Source organism: Carcharhinus amblyrhynchos, chromosome 21 (genome assembly GCF_965287045.1).
Source record: "Carcharhinus amblyrhynchos chromosome 21, sCarAmb.v2.hapA, whole genome shotgun sequence".
Lineage (NCBI taxonomy): Eukaryota > Metazoa > Chordata > Chondrichthyes > Carcharhiniformes > Carcharhinidae > Carcharhinus > Carcharhinus amblyrhynchos.
Genome location: NC_137344.1, coordinates 45,048,193 through 45,060,896, shown reverse-complemented (window position 1 = coordinate 45,060,896; position 12,704 = coordinate 45,048,193).

The window sequence follows — 12,704 nt, the reverse complement described above, 5'->3', positions numbered from 1 at the left end:
TCCTGGAACTCCCTCCGCAACAGCACTGTGCAAGCTCTTTCACCACATGCAGAAGGTGGGTCACCACTATGTTCTCAAAGCAACTAGGGATAGGTAATAAAATGCCAGCCTTGCTAACAATGCCTGTATCCCAAGAATGAGTAATTTTTAAAAAAAGGTCTCCATCCTACCCTTTTGACCTCCCCTGGAAGATAATGTATACTAGAGACCATGAAAAGAGGATAAGCAGTAATAAATCTGAATGGAAAATAAAGATAAATTTCTTTATTCAGGTAATGGTTCGAATGTGGAACTAACTTCCACAGGAAGCTTTCAAGAGGAAACTAGACGTCTACATGCAAGAACAGGAGATGGACAAATAACATGAATGGTTAAGGTGAAACAGGTGGAATGGGTGGGCTGGACACTCACCTGATAGAAACATCAGCTCAGACTAAATGGGCCTAATGTCCTGTTTCTGGGCAATATATCCGAATAATTCTGTGTAATGTTCTTGGACGATATAACGCCTGAATTTACCACTGGCAATGCCAAAAATATTGTTAGAAACACATTTTAAACAGAGATACAACACCTTCAGCAGATCCACTGTGCCTGCAGCAGTAATCAGTTTCCTTCAGATTCTGGTCCAGGACAAACTGTTGTAGAAATTCAGGGATGTACTTTAATCACAAACAATGTACTCTTCCAGACCGTACATATAGTTCTTAGGGTTAAAGGGATCAAAGAATATGGGGGGAAAGCGTGAACATGTGATGATTTGGCTACTATGCCATGATCATAATGAATGGCAGAAAAGGTTTGAAGGGCTGAATGGCCTACCCCTTCTCCTATTTCCTATGTTTCTATTTAATGATAGGAGGGAGACGGGTGTTTGTTGTCCCCTCTGATCTCCAGCCTCTCTCTTTCTCTGTTCTCCTTCACGCATTTTTGAACCTTTTAAAATCCAAGTTTGCCACCATCCAACTGTGGCCCTCGATTTATCTCACCACCTCTTACTTTTTTCTGCTTTGCGGGAGGTGCCCAAGGTTTCATTGAAGTGACAGAACTAAGGCTTTATTTGTAAACTCGCTTTTGCAAAGGGTTTGTGACAGCCTGTTTTGCACAACACCTATCCTGAGGTCAACATGCTGTGCCCAGAAAGCTTTTACTAGTGTGTGAATAGTCAAACAGGAATGGCCTTCCCTCATCACATTCCATGCAGCAGCGAGATGCCTCTTTGTCAACACATGCGATGAGATGCTTGTTAAATTGCTTCATTTGACCAAATGAAGTGTTACACTGCTGTTAGCACACTACCACCATCCAGTGGAGGAAGAGCATACTGCGAGAGCGAAGAAAACAAAAATTTATTTACATTCAGTAGAATAGACATAGAACCCTACAGTGCAGAAAGAGGCCCTTCGGCCCATCAAGTCTGCACCGAACACAATCCGACCCAGGCCCTTCCCTCATATCCCTACATATTATACCCACTAACTTACACATCCCTGGACACTAAGGGGCAATTTCTTAGCATGGCTAATCAACCTAACCCGCACACCTTTGGACTGTGGGAGGAAACCAGAGCACCCGGAGGAAACCCACGCAGACATGAGGAGAATGTGCAAACTCCACACAGACAGTGACCCGAGCCAGGAATCAAACCCAGGACCCTGGAGCAGTGAAGCAGCAGTGCTAACCACTGTGCTACTGTGCCACCAATAGTAGTTGGGATTTTCCAGCCTCCCACCTATGGCAGGTTTTCCAGCAGGAGATGGGACTCGCCATTGGCTGCAGATGAGATCTTCCAGTCTCGCAGAAGTCAATGGCCATTTGCATTGCTGAGCAAATGGGGTATTTGCCGGCCAGTAGCTGACTCCACTGTTGGAAAACCCAACATGGAGGAGCTGGAAAATCCCAGTCAGAATCTTCAACATAATAAGATATCCCAATATGCTCCAATGAGCATTATAAAGCACCCCACCCTCTTCCTATGACCCCACACATTTACCTCCTAATTCATCCAACCTGTACATCTTGGGACACTAAGAGGCAATTTAGCATGGCCAATCCACCTAACCCACATATCTTTGGAGTGTGGAAGGAAACCAGAGCACCCAGAGGAAATTCACACAGACACAGGGAAAAAGTGTAAAGTCCGCAGATAGTCACTCAAGGCAGGAAATGAACCTAGGTCCCTGGTGCTGTGAGGCAGTTGTGCTAACCACTGTGCCACCATATATTTGAGACCATATTTTGTTTTATAGTTGCTTGGAAGTACAGAACTTGAGTATTGTTGAAAAAAGAGATGTTTGGTAGAAGCTTCTCATGTTGCACTCATCAGGATAATGTGCAAGAATGCCAAATGTAATGGGAACAACAATTCATTCTGCATGAGAAGAGAGTGTTGATTGGTTGACAAGTGGACAAGGTGATGTTGCGATGGGATACCCCGAAGCCCAGCTCTCACAAACGTCTTTACTGATTTCCATGAGAAATGTGCCTTGGGCTGAAATGGGTTGAGGTGAGGAATTGAAAGTCAAGGAAATCAGGAGGCTGGTGATCATGGGGGGATGGGCAGAGTGGCAGATGGGGGTGTACTATGGGGGGGGAGGGTGTGGGGTGGCCTTTCGGGGGATCTGCTGAGGAGGGTAGCGATTGGGAAGGGTCAGTGGGGGGCCAGGAGGGGGATGCCTGTTGATGTGGGGGGGTGGTGGGGTGATGGTTGACAGATCTCCCATATACCGTGTGCACACTGTATACGGGAGATCAGGGTGCTTGCTGAGCAGCTGGCTTCCCGGCGAGTTTAGGCTCTGCCACCATCCCCCACCCCCCACCCCCCTGCCAGTCTGAATTTCCCGACTGCCAAAAAGATGGACAGAGCGTGGGCAGGTTGTGCGGGATAGTTCACTGAAAAGGCCAGAGTGGAATACTCTAGTTTTCAGGCTTTTGAGACATTAGCTCGTCCCTCCGGTCAATCGAGGCGGCAAGAGAAGCAAAAAGCCGGCATCGTGTCTGATTTCTCGTATCTCATGATACCCTCAGCACTATGAAGCCAGAGTGTTCATCCGGGAGTGGCACGAGGCTGATTGTAATGTTTAAATGTTAATTTAAATATTATTAGTGAGCCCAGGATGGAATCAGTTGGGCTTATTTGCCTTAACAGCCTCACTGGTGAAGGCCCTCACCAGCTTGAAACATGTATGGTTCCCCCACCAGATGTGATGGCCTCGCTGATGGGACCAGAGGCCATTGAGGCCATCCAGGTGGTCAGGGACAGGGGAGGCAGTGGGAGGCTAGGGGGGAAATTATGGGTTCCTTAGCAGAGATATTTGAATCATCGATAGTCACGGGTGAGGTGCCTGAAAATTGGAGAATGGCAAATGTTGTACCTTTGTTTATAAAGGGCTACAGAGAAAAGCCTGGGAACTACAGGCCAGTGAGCCTCACGTCTGTGGTGGGTAAATTGTTGGAAGTTATTTTGAGAGACAGGATCTACAGATACTTAGAGACACAAGGACTGATTAGAGACAGTCAGCATGGCTTTGTGAGTGGAAAATCATGTCTCACAAATTTGATTGAGATTTTTGAAAGGGTAACCAAGAACGTAGTTGAGGGCAATGCAGTTGATGTTGTCTACATGGACCTTAGCAAGGCCTTTGATAAGGTACCGCATGGTAGGTTGTTGCATAACGTTAAATCTCATGGGATTCAGGGTGAGGTATCTAAATGGATACAACATTGGCTTCTTCACAGAAGCCAGAGAGTGGTTGTAGAGGGTTGTTTTTCAAACTGGAGGCCTGTAACCAGTGGTGTGCCCCAGGGATCAGTGCTGGGTCCACTGTTATTTGTCATTTATATAAATGATTTGGATGAGAATAAAGGAGGCATGGTTAGTAAATTTGCAGATAACACCAAGATTGTTGACATGGTGGACAGTGAGGAAGGTTATCTCCAATTGTAACAGGATCTTGATCAATTGGGCCAGTGGGCTGACAAATGACAGATGGAGTTTAATTTAGACAAATGCAAGATGATGCATTTTGGTAGATTGAATCAGGGCAGGACTTACTCAGTTAATAGTAGGCTGTTGGGGAGAGTTACAGAACAAAGGGATCTAGAGGTACATGTTCATAGCCCTTTGAAAGTGGAGTCATAGGTGGACAGAGTGGTGAAGAAGGCATTCGGCATGCTTGGTTTAATTGGTCAGAACATTGAATATAGGAGTTGGAATGTCTTGTTGAAGTTGTACAAGACATTGGTAAGGCCACACTTGGAATACTGTGTGCAATTCTGGTCACCCAGTTATAAAAAGGATATTATTAAACTAGAAAGAGTGCAGAAAAGATTTACCAGGATGCTACTGGGACTTGATGGATTGAGTTATGAGGAGAGGCTGGATAGACTGGGACTTTTTTTTCTGGAGTGTAGGAGGCTGAGGGGTGATCTTATAGAGGTCTATAAAATGATGAGAGGCATAGACAAAGTATATAGTCAATATTTTTTCCCAAAGGCAGGGGAATCTAAAACTAGAGGGCGTAGGTTTAAGGTGAGAGCTACAAAAGTGTCCAGAGGGGCAATTTTTTCACACAAAAGGTGGTGAGTATCTGGAACAAACTGCCAGAGGCAGTAGTACAATTTTGTCTTTTAAAAACATTTAGTTAATTACGTGGGTATGATGGGTATAGAGGGAAATGGGCCAAATGAGGGCAATTCGGATTAGCTTAGGGGTTTTAGAAAAGAAAGGACAGCATGGACAAGTTGGGCCAAAGGGCCTGTTTCCATGCTATAAACTCTGTTGACTCTATGACTTGGGCAGTACCACCCAGGTACTGCTTGCCTGGGATGCTGGCAGTGCCTGTCTGGCACCTTGACACTGCCAGCTTGGCAGTGCCCAACAAGCATTGGGCTGTGGCAAGGGACATGGCCTTGGGGGAGGGGGGGGCCTGAATGGGACTGCGCACTTTGAAACTGGGGATCAGCTGAGGCAACCATTGGCCCCAGGGGGCAGCCAGCCAGCCATCGGCTGGGGAGGGCAGCGACTGGGGGGAGAGGCCAGTGATCATAGTGGTGGGGGGAGGTGTGGAAAGGTGAAGGGGTGATATCCAGGGGGTGTGGGTACTGCCAGGCTGGCACTGTCAGGGTATTGGGGTGATATCCAGAGGGTGAGGGGAGTGACAGATCTCAGTGTTCTCTGCAGTAGGAAATCAAGGCACATGCGCCGTGGCACTCTCGAGCTGCCATCAGCCAGTTCTCCGACTCCATCCATTCCTGCTACTAGCAAGAATCACACTTTGCCTCTTTCTTTGCACTCAGTGGCATAAGATTGCATTGGAGAGCTCACTGAAAAAATGGGAGTGATTCTCTCCTGTCTCCACGCTTGTTTTTTGATTTTATTTGATTGACTATTGTCACAAGTATTAGAATACAGTGAAAAGTATAGCGCCATACAGAAAAAAACGTACCGTTTATAGAGAAGGAAAGGAGAGGGTGCAGAATGTACCGTGACATCCATAGCTAGGGTGTAGAGAAAGATCAAGTTAATATGAGGTCGGTCCATTCAAAAGTCTGATGGCAGCAGAGATGAAACTGTTCTTTTGATTCAGTTGGAATGTGATCTCAGACTTTTGCTGTCCGGGTAGCGTGGGGTCCTTGATTATGCTGGCTGTTTTTCCGGGGCAGTGGAAAGTGTAGACAAAGAAGGTGGATGGGAGGCTGGTGTGCGTGATGAACTGGGCTTCGTTCATGACTCTTTGTAGTTTCTTATGGTCTTGGGCAGAGCAAGAGCCATACCAAGCTGTGACACAACCAGAAAGAAGGCTTTCTATGGTGCATCTGTAAAGACTGGTGAGAGTGGTAGCGGTCATACCAGATTACTTTAGCCTCCTGAAAAAGTAGTGGCATTGGTGGGCTCTCTTAACTATAAAGTTAGCATGGAGGGATAAGGACAGATTTTTTATGATCTGAACACCTAGAAACCTGAAGCTCGCGACCATTTTCACTTCATCCCCATGGAAGTAGACAGGGGCATGTTCTCCTTTACGCTTCCTGAAGTCGATGACTATCTCTTTTGTTTTGCTGACATTGAGGGAGAGATTATTGTTGTTGCACCAGTTCACCAGATTCTCTATCTCTTTCCTGTACTCTACCTCATCATTGTTTGAGATCCAACCTACTGTGGTGGCGTCATCAGCAAACTTGAAAATCGAGTTAGAGGGGGATTTGCCCATACAATCATAGGTGCATAAGGAGTATATTAAGGGGCTGAGGACACAGCCTTGTGGGCGCCAGTGCTAAGGCTGATTGTGGAGGAGCTGTTGTTTCTTATCCTTACAGATTGTGGTCTGTGGGTTAGGAAGTCAAAGTTCCAGTCACAGAGGGAAGAGCCGAGGCCCAGACCACAGAGTTTGAAGATGAGTTTTGTAGGAATAATGATGTTGAATGCTAAGCTGTAGTCAATAAATAGGAATCTGACATGGGTGTCTTTATTATCCAGATTTTCTAGGTTGAGTGTCGGACAAGGGAGATGGAGTCTGCTTTGACTTGTTGCGATGGTAGGTGAACTGTAGTGGCTCCAGGCAATCTGGGAGGCCAGAATTGATTCGTGCCATGACTAATCTTTCGAAGCACTTCATAATGATGGATGTTAGAGCCACTGGACGATAGTAGTAAGGCACGCTGCTTAGCTTTCCTTTTGCACTGGGATGATGGATGTCTTCTTGAAGCAGATAGGGACCTCAGATTGGTGTAAAGAGAGGTTGAAGATACCTGTGAATACCCGTGCCGGCTGCTCCATGCAGGATCTGAGTGCTTTTCCGGGTACCCTATCTGAGTTGCTTTGGAAGAATCATTTGGGAAAAGTTTGCCCCTTATGTCTTCTTCGCTACACACTATTCTACCTATTTTATATCTTTGCAAATTTAGCTACTACGCCTTCACTCCCATCACCTAAGTCATTGATATAAATTGCAAACAGTGGAGACTGCAACACAGACCCCTGCTGGACTCCACTTTCACATCCTGCCAACCAGACAAAAACCCATTTACACATTCTCTCTGTTTTCTCCCAGCCAGCCAATCTTCTAACCGTAGACCCCTTACACCGTAACCTACAGATTTACTTATGACAAATCATTCTGTAACTGACACTCTCCCAACGCCGACACAACACTTAAATCTGTACTAGAGTGTAAGCCTAGAGATTGTGCTTCGGTCTTTGAAGAGGGATTGAACTCACATCCTCCTGCTGCAGGGGTGAGACATAGCTAATACTTCTTATATTATTATTTATGCTTTTATCAATTTCCTGAAGGTGATTTTCCGGATGGTCAAATTATATGTTATGTTCCTCATCGTTGCATCATTCGAAACACAAGACAGAAAATGGTAACATGATAACAGACTGGATATAGTGCGTTTGATTTATTCTTTCATTAGAAACTCCCTCACATGTGATATATTGATGACTTTTCCCCTTAAGTTACTGGTCCCGATGTGTTTTCATGGGACATCAGTGTCAACCCCTCATGCTAAAGATCACACTTCAGGTGCCAAGTTGGTTTTGCATGGGAGGCATCAGGTTTCTTCTCGTTGTGTTTGCTTTCCAACAGGAACTGTCAGACCGAAATCAAAAGTGATAACGATGGCTAATTCCACCAGCATACACCATCCCCCACCTCCTCACCGCCCCGTTTAGTTACCAATTACTGTGTCCCAGCTGAGATCAGCTAATTCCACCGAGACTGGGAATAACCTGCTACCCACAGCTTTTCATGGTTTACTATGACACATGTTCATCCACTTAGCCGCTGAGCCATTATCGCATCCGGATCTTCTTCCACTCTAAGGAGCAGTGGGAACACGCTGTCAGCTGATGAATAATGGGTAGAAATAAGACAGCGAATTCTTGAATTAATGCGGATGATATAATCTGTGTCACTCTGGTCTTTGTTGGCAATTTAATGGAAACAGAGATTGGAGTCATCGATAGATAATTAGATCTTTACCTAATGGACTGTGCTGTTCACTATTCATCATAATGAGCTGGCGGTTGGGAATGCTGCACTCAGATTTCCCAGAGGATTGGTGTCCAGGTGGCTCCGGCAAGAGGAAATCTATTGATTGAAAATGATACCTGATTGTCAACTTTTCAAGTCATTTTCTCTGGCTGCCTTCTAAAAAAGGCTTGTCAGTGAGGAGGAAAGGAATGAAATGAGAGAGTCTCTCCTTTAATTTTCTTTCCATTAGTCCCTGTTGTATACAACATAAAAAGCAAAGAATGGGAAAAGCAGACTCTTCCTATGAATGTCCCTCAACCGTCTGAACCCAAAAGTAAAATGTCTGAAAATCCCTTTGCAAAAGTAAAGAACAAGACAATAATTCATCACTTAAAGTTTTATTGGGTATCTTAAAACGTCAAGTGAAACAACTATTATTGAATCAGACGTTTCCATAGGAATTAATGTTAAAACTGGAGTTAGTTTCTCTCGAATATTTCTCGCCAGGAAATAGTTATGCACAAGTTGAGAATCTCCATAAAACCTCTTCCAGGTGTTTGCGTTCCAAAGTTCCTGTGACCAGGACATTGTCCAGGTACACCACCAGCCTTGGAGTATTTTCTCCGTTACTCATTGAAAAATAGTGCATGTAGACAACACCCCAAAGGGCAGGTGAGCGTCCTCATAAATGTCTTTGCGTGTATTAATTGTCACACACGTCCGGGAATGCTCATTTAATTTGAGTTGGAGGTACGTATGGCTCATGTCGAACTTAGAAAATGCTTGGCCACCAGTTAACCTGGTGTTCAGGTCTTCAATCTGGGGCATGGGGTATCTGTCACATTTAGAAACTCCATCGACAGTGAGCTTCTAATTTCCACAAAGTCAGACTGATGTATCCAGCATGAGGACAAGAATACCAGGCACAGCCCACTCTGCAAATCATTATGCCCAGCTTTTACAGACATTCCAGTTCCGACTCTACTTTTTCCAATAGGGAATATGGAACTGGTATCACTCTAAAACACTTAGTCGTAGCATCCAGGGCAACGTAGATCTTAGTTTTGGCTCCCCTTATTCTTCTAAGCTCTTCTTTGAAAACTTCAGGGTATTTACTGATGACTTTGTACAGTGCGCCCCCTGCCTCCACCCCAGCCCAGACTGACTCCCCATGCCCCCACCCCTGTGCCCAGACTGACTCCCCATACCTCCACCCCTCTGCCCAGACTGACCCCCTACCTCCCACCCCTGTGCCCAGACTGACTCCCCATACCCCCACCCCTGTGCCCAGACTGACTCCCCATACCCCCACCCCTGTGCCCAGACTGACTCCCCATACCCTCACCCCTGTGCCCAGACTGACCCCCTACTTCCCACCCCTGTGCCCAGACTGAAGATTTCCAGCCAGTTCAGTCTGATGTGCTGCAGTCAATCTCTCCCCATTACGTTAGGTTCTTGTCTCTGTACAGTGACGGGTGGAAGTCGAACTGTCTGCTACCTGGAAGTCACTAGAGTTGCCGAGGTGCCCTTTATCTGTAATGACTCCCCTGTGAAAGTGACCAGCCTGACCTTTGTGTTTTCAAAGCTCAGAAGCTGAATACCAGCCCAGACGTGACTATAAGTCTGTTCCCCGAGAACAGGGACTGTAACCTCCGTATCCACTTCCATTTTTAATGGGTGGCCATTTACTAACGAGTCCACCATGATGGGGGCAACCTTTGTCATGGAGATGCAATTTAATTGCATTGTCCCTGGTATTGGGCATAGCTGCAAGGTTCAGTCTGGCACCAGCCTTGACCTCTCTCCAAAACAGGACACATTTTGACTGTCCCAATTTTTCTGCTTTAGTTATAGTCTTCTGCAATGTTTGCAATCATTTACCATCTTGCATCTTCAATCTTCTGGACTATGGTCCCTAGGAGTCTGATGGCTGTCTCTGCCTTTCCTTGACTGGTGATGCGACTTGGGCTCTACTGTTGTAAGGGATTCTTTGATATTTTATTGACACAGTTGTTCTCAGTTGAGAGATGAACGCTGCCTTAGACCCCCTCCCCCTAATAGGAGGACACTGCTATCTGACATGCCCTGTAGTTCCTGAGCTCCTCTCTCTGTATTCTCCAACGACAGAGCTTGGCCTTCTTTGATCCAAATTGGATTCTGCCAATAAATTTGTTTTAGACTGTCACATTGTTAATTCCACAGATGAGTCTATCTTGCAACATATCATCCAGGGGTGGCCCCAATTCACACTGCTCTGTCAATTTTTGTAACTTGGCCAGAAATTTGGTGACAGATTCCTCAGGGGTCGCCCTGCCACATTAAAGCAGTATCGCTGGAGTGTTATAGAGGCTTTTAAATTTCACCCGCATCGTCAAGTTAGTAACCTCACGAAGGGCAGTATTCCGTCACCAACACCCTTTATTTACATAGCTGCACTGCTTCTGCAGCTACAGCACACGGGTCAAGCCCCACGTGTCCTTTGACTGTCTGCCTGCATAGAGAAACTGATTTTATACTCCTGCTGTTCCATTTCTATGGGACGAGCCTCCAGTCACTAAACATGGGAGCTTGTACTCTACAACGCCCATGGAATGATCTATCGATGACCCCCACTTAGCCATTGTAACATCAACATTGAGCAGTCTCTCTTTCTATTTATTTAATGTCACAAGTAGGCTTACATTAACACTGCAATGAAGTTATTGTGAAAATCCCCTAGTCACCAGGCTCTGGCACCTGTTTGGGTACACAGAGGGAGAATTTAGCATGGCCAATGCACCCTAACCAGCACGTCTTTTGGATTGAGGGAGGAAACCAGAGCACCCAGAGGAAACCCATACAGACAGGGGGAGAATGTGCAGACTCCGCACAGACATTGACTCAACCTGGGAATCAAACCCGGATCTCTGCCGCTGTGAGGCAGCAGTGCTAACCACTGTGCCACCGTGCTACCCCAAGGCAGTCCCAAGGGATTGATTTGCTTTGTCTCCAGATGAATGGGCTGTGAAATGACTGATCAACCCAATGTACGACGTGCAGACTCTGCTGCAGGTGGAGTATGTATTGTTTGATGTGTCAGATAGAGATTTGTGCACTGTCTGGAAACATTGGCATTTATCGCTCATCCCTAGATTCTCTTGAGAAACTAGTGGTGGTAGGCGTTCTTCTTAAACAGATTCAATCAGTGTGGCGAAGGTGCTTCCACAGTGCTGTTGGCGCGGGAATTCCAGGATTGTGATCCGACCACAGCAATGAATGTTCATGTCAGGATGGTGTGTGGCTTGAAGGTGATGGTGTTTCCATGTGCCTGCTAACTTGTTAAATTCTCTATCAATATGTTATTATTAAAAATAATTGTTGTACGATGGAAAATGCATCTTGATTGTATATCGTCCTATCAAAGCAATATTGCAAATATTTTGGATGTGGAGGATTAGCAGCATTAATTTGTCCTCTCACCATTTATAGAATCCCTACAGTGCAGAAGGAGGCCACTCGACCCATCATTTCTAACTGACAACAATCCCATCCAGGCCCTATGTTTGTAACATCAGGTACTTACCTTGCTAATCCATCTGACATTCAATTTAGCATGGCTAATTCACCTAACACGCACATGTTTGGAGTGTGGGAGGAAACGGGAACACTCAGAGGAAACCCATGTAGGCACGGGGAGAATGTGCAAACTTCACACAGTCACCCAAGGCCGGTATTGAACCCGGGTCCTTGGTGCAATGAGGCAGCGGTGCTAACCACTGTGCTACCGTGCCACCCACTTCTCCGTAAACAGAAAGCTGTTTGGATTTGCCTTCCCCCTTTATAAGCAGCAGCGTATTTCCAAATCTGTTAGTTTTGGTGTGATCCAATTTTCTATTAATAACTTGACATTGAAGTCAAGATAGGATGAATTCAAAGGGTTAGTTTATTTGCACACATGGGAGGAGGATTGCAACATTGCCTCACTTGTATTTATACAGTTGATGAGGGATAGAGAAAAGAAACATTTACAGTAGAGACCACAGACAAAAGAAATTCACATGGGCTCCAGAATTCAGAATCAAAGACCAATGAAGTTTTCTTCCATGAAGGTCAGAGAGTTGGAAGCTGATGCTGGATTATTTATTTTTCCCACGGTGTTGACTTCACAGAATGAGATAGACATGCAGAGACTAATCAGTCTTGCAGGTGATGGTACAGAATTTCCAGCAGAAGCAGTGAAGGTGGGAAAAGGCCAGAGCTCTTGCCTGTGAGTCCGCTAGTCCGATGGTAAAAAAACAGACTGAGACTTTGCAGTTTAGGGAGGCAATATTATTGGTCCAACAAGCCAGAGATCCATATTACATGACTCCCACCTCACTACATTTAGTTTGACAGTGGAACATGCCTCCCTCTTCTGAGTCCCTGAGATTGTTAAATGTCTTAAGCGTTAAGAATTGAAAGGGAGATTGCGGGGCTCTTTGCCTTAGCAAACAAGAGTTCTGTTGGCTGGCTTGGTTATGAAAATGCCGATCACATCTGTATAACGGTTTGAATTTATCTGCGCAGTCCTCTTTAAGGATTATGATGTGTGAGTTTCCCCAAAACTGCCAGGTCACTTCCTTTGTTCGGGGTCACAGACAGACATAGATTCAGCCATTTTAGGTCTTTTTCCAGTTTGAAACTTTTGGAGAATAGCAATGAACATACCTCTATATGTTTCATAAGAAAAATATACAGGGTGAACCA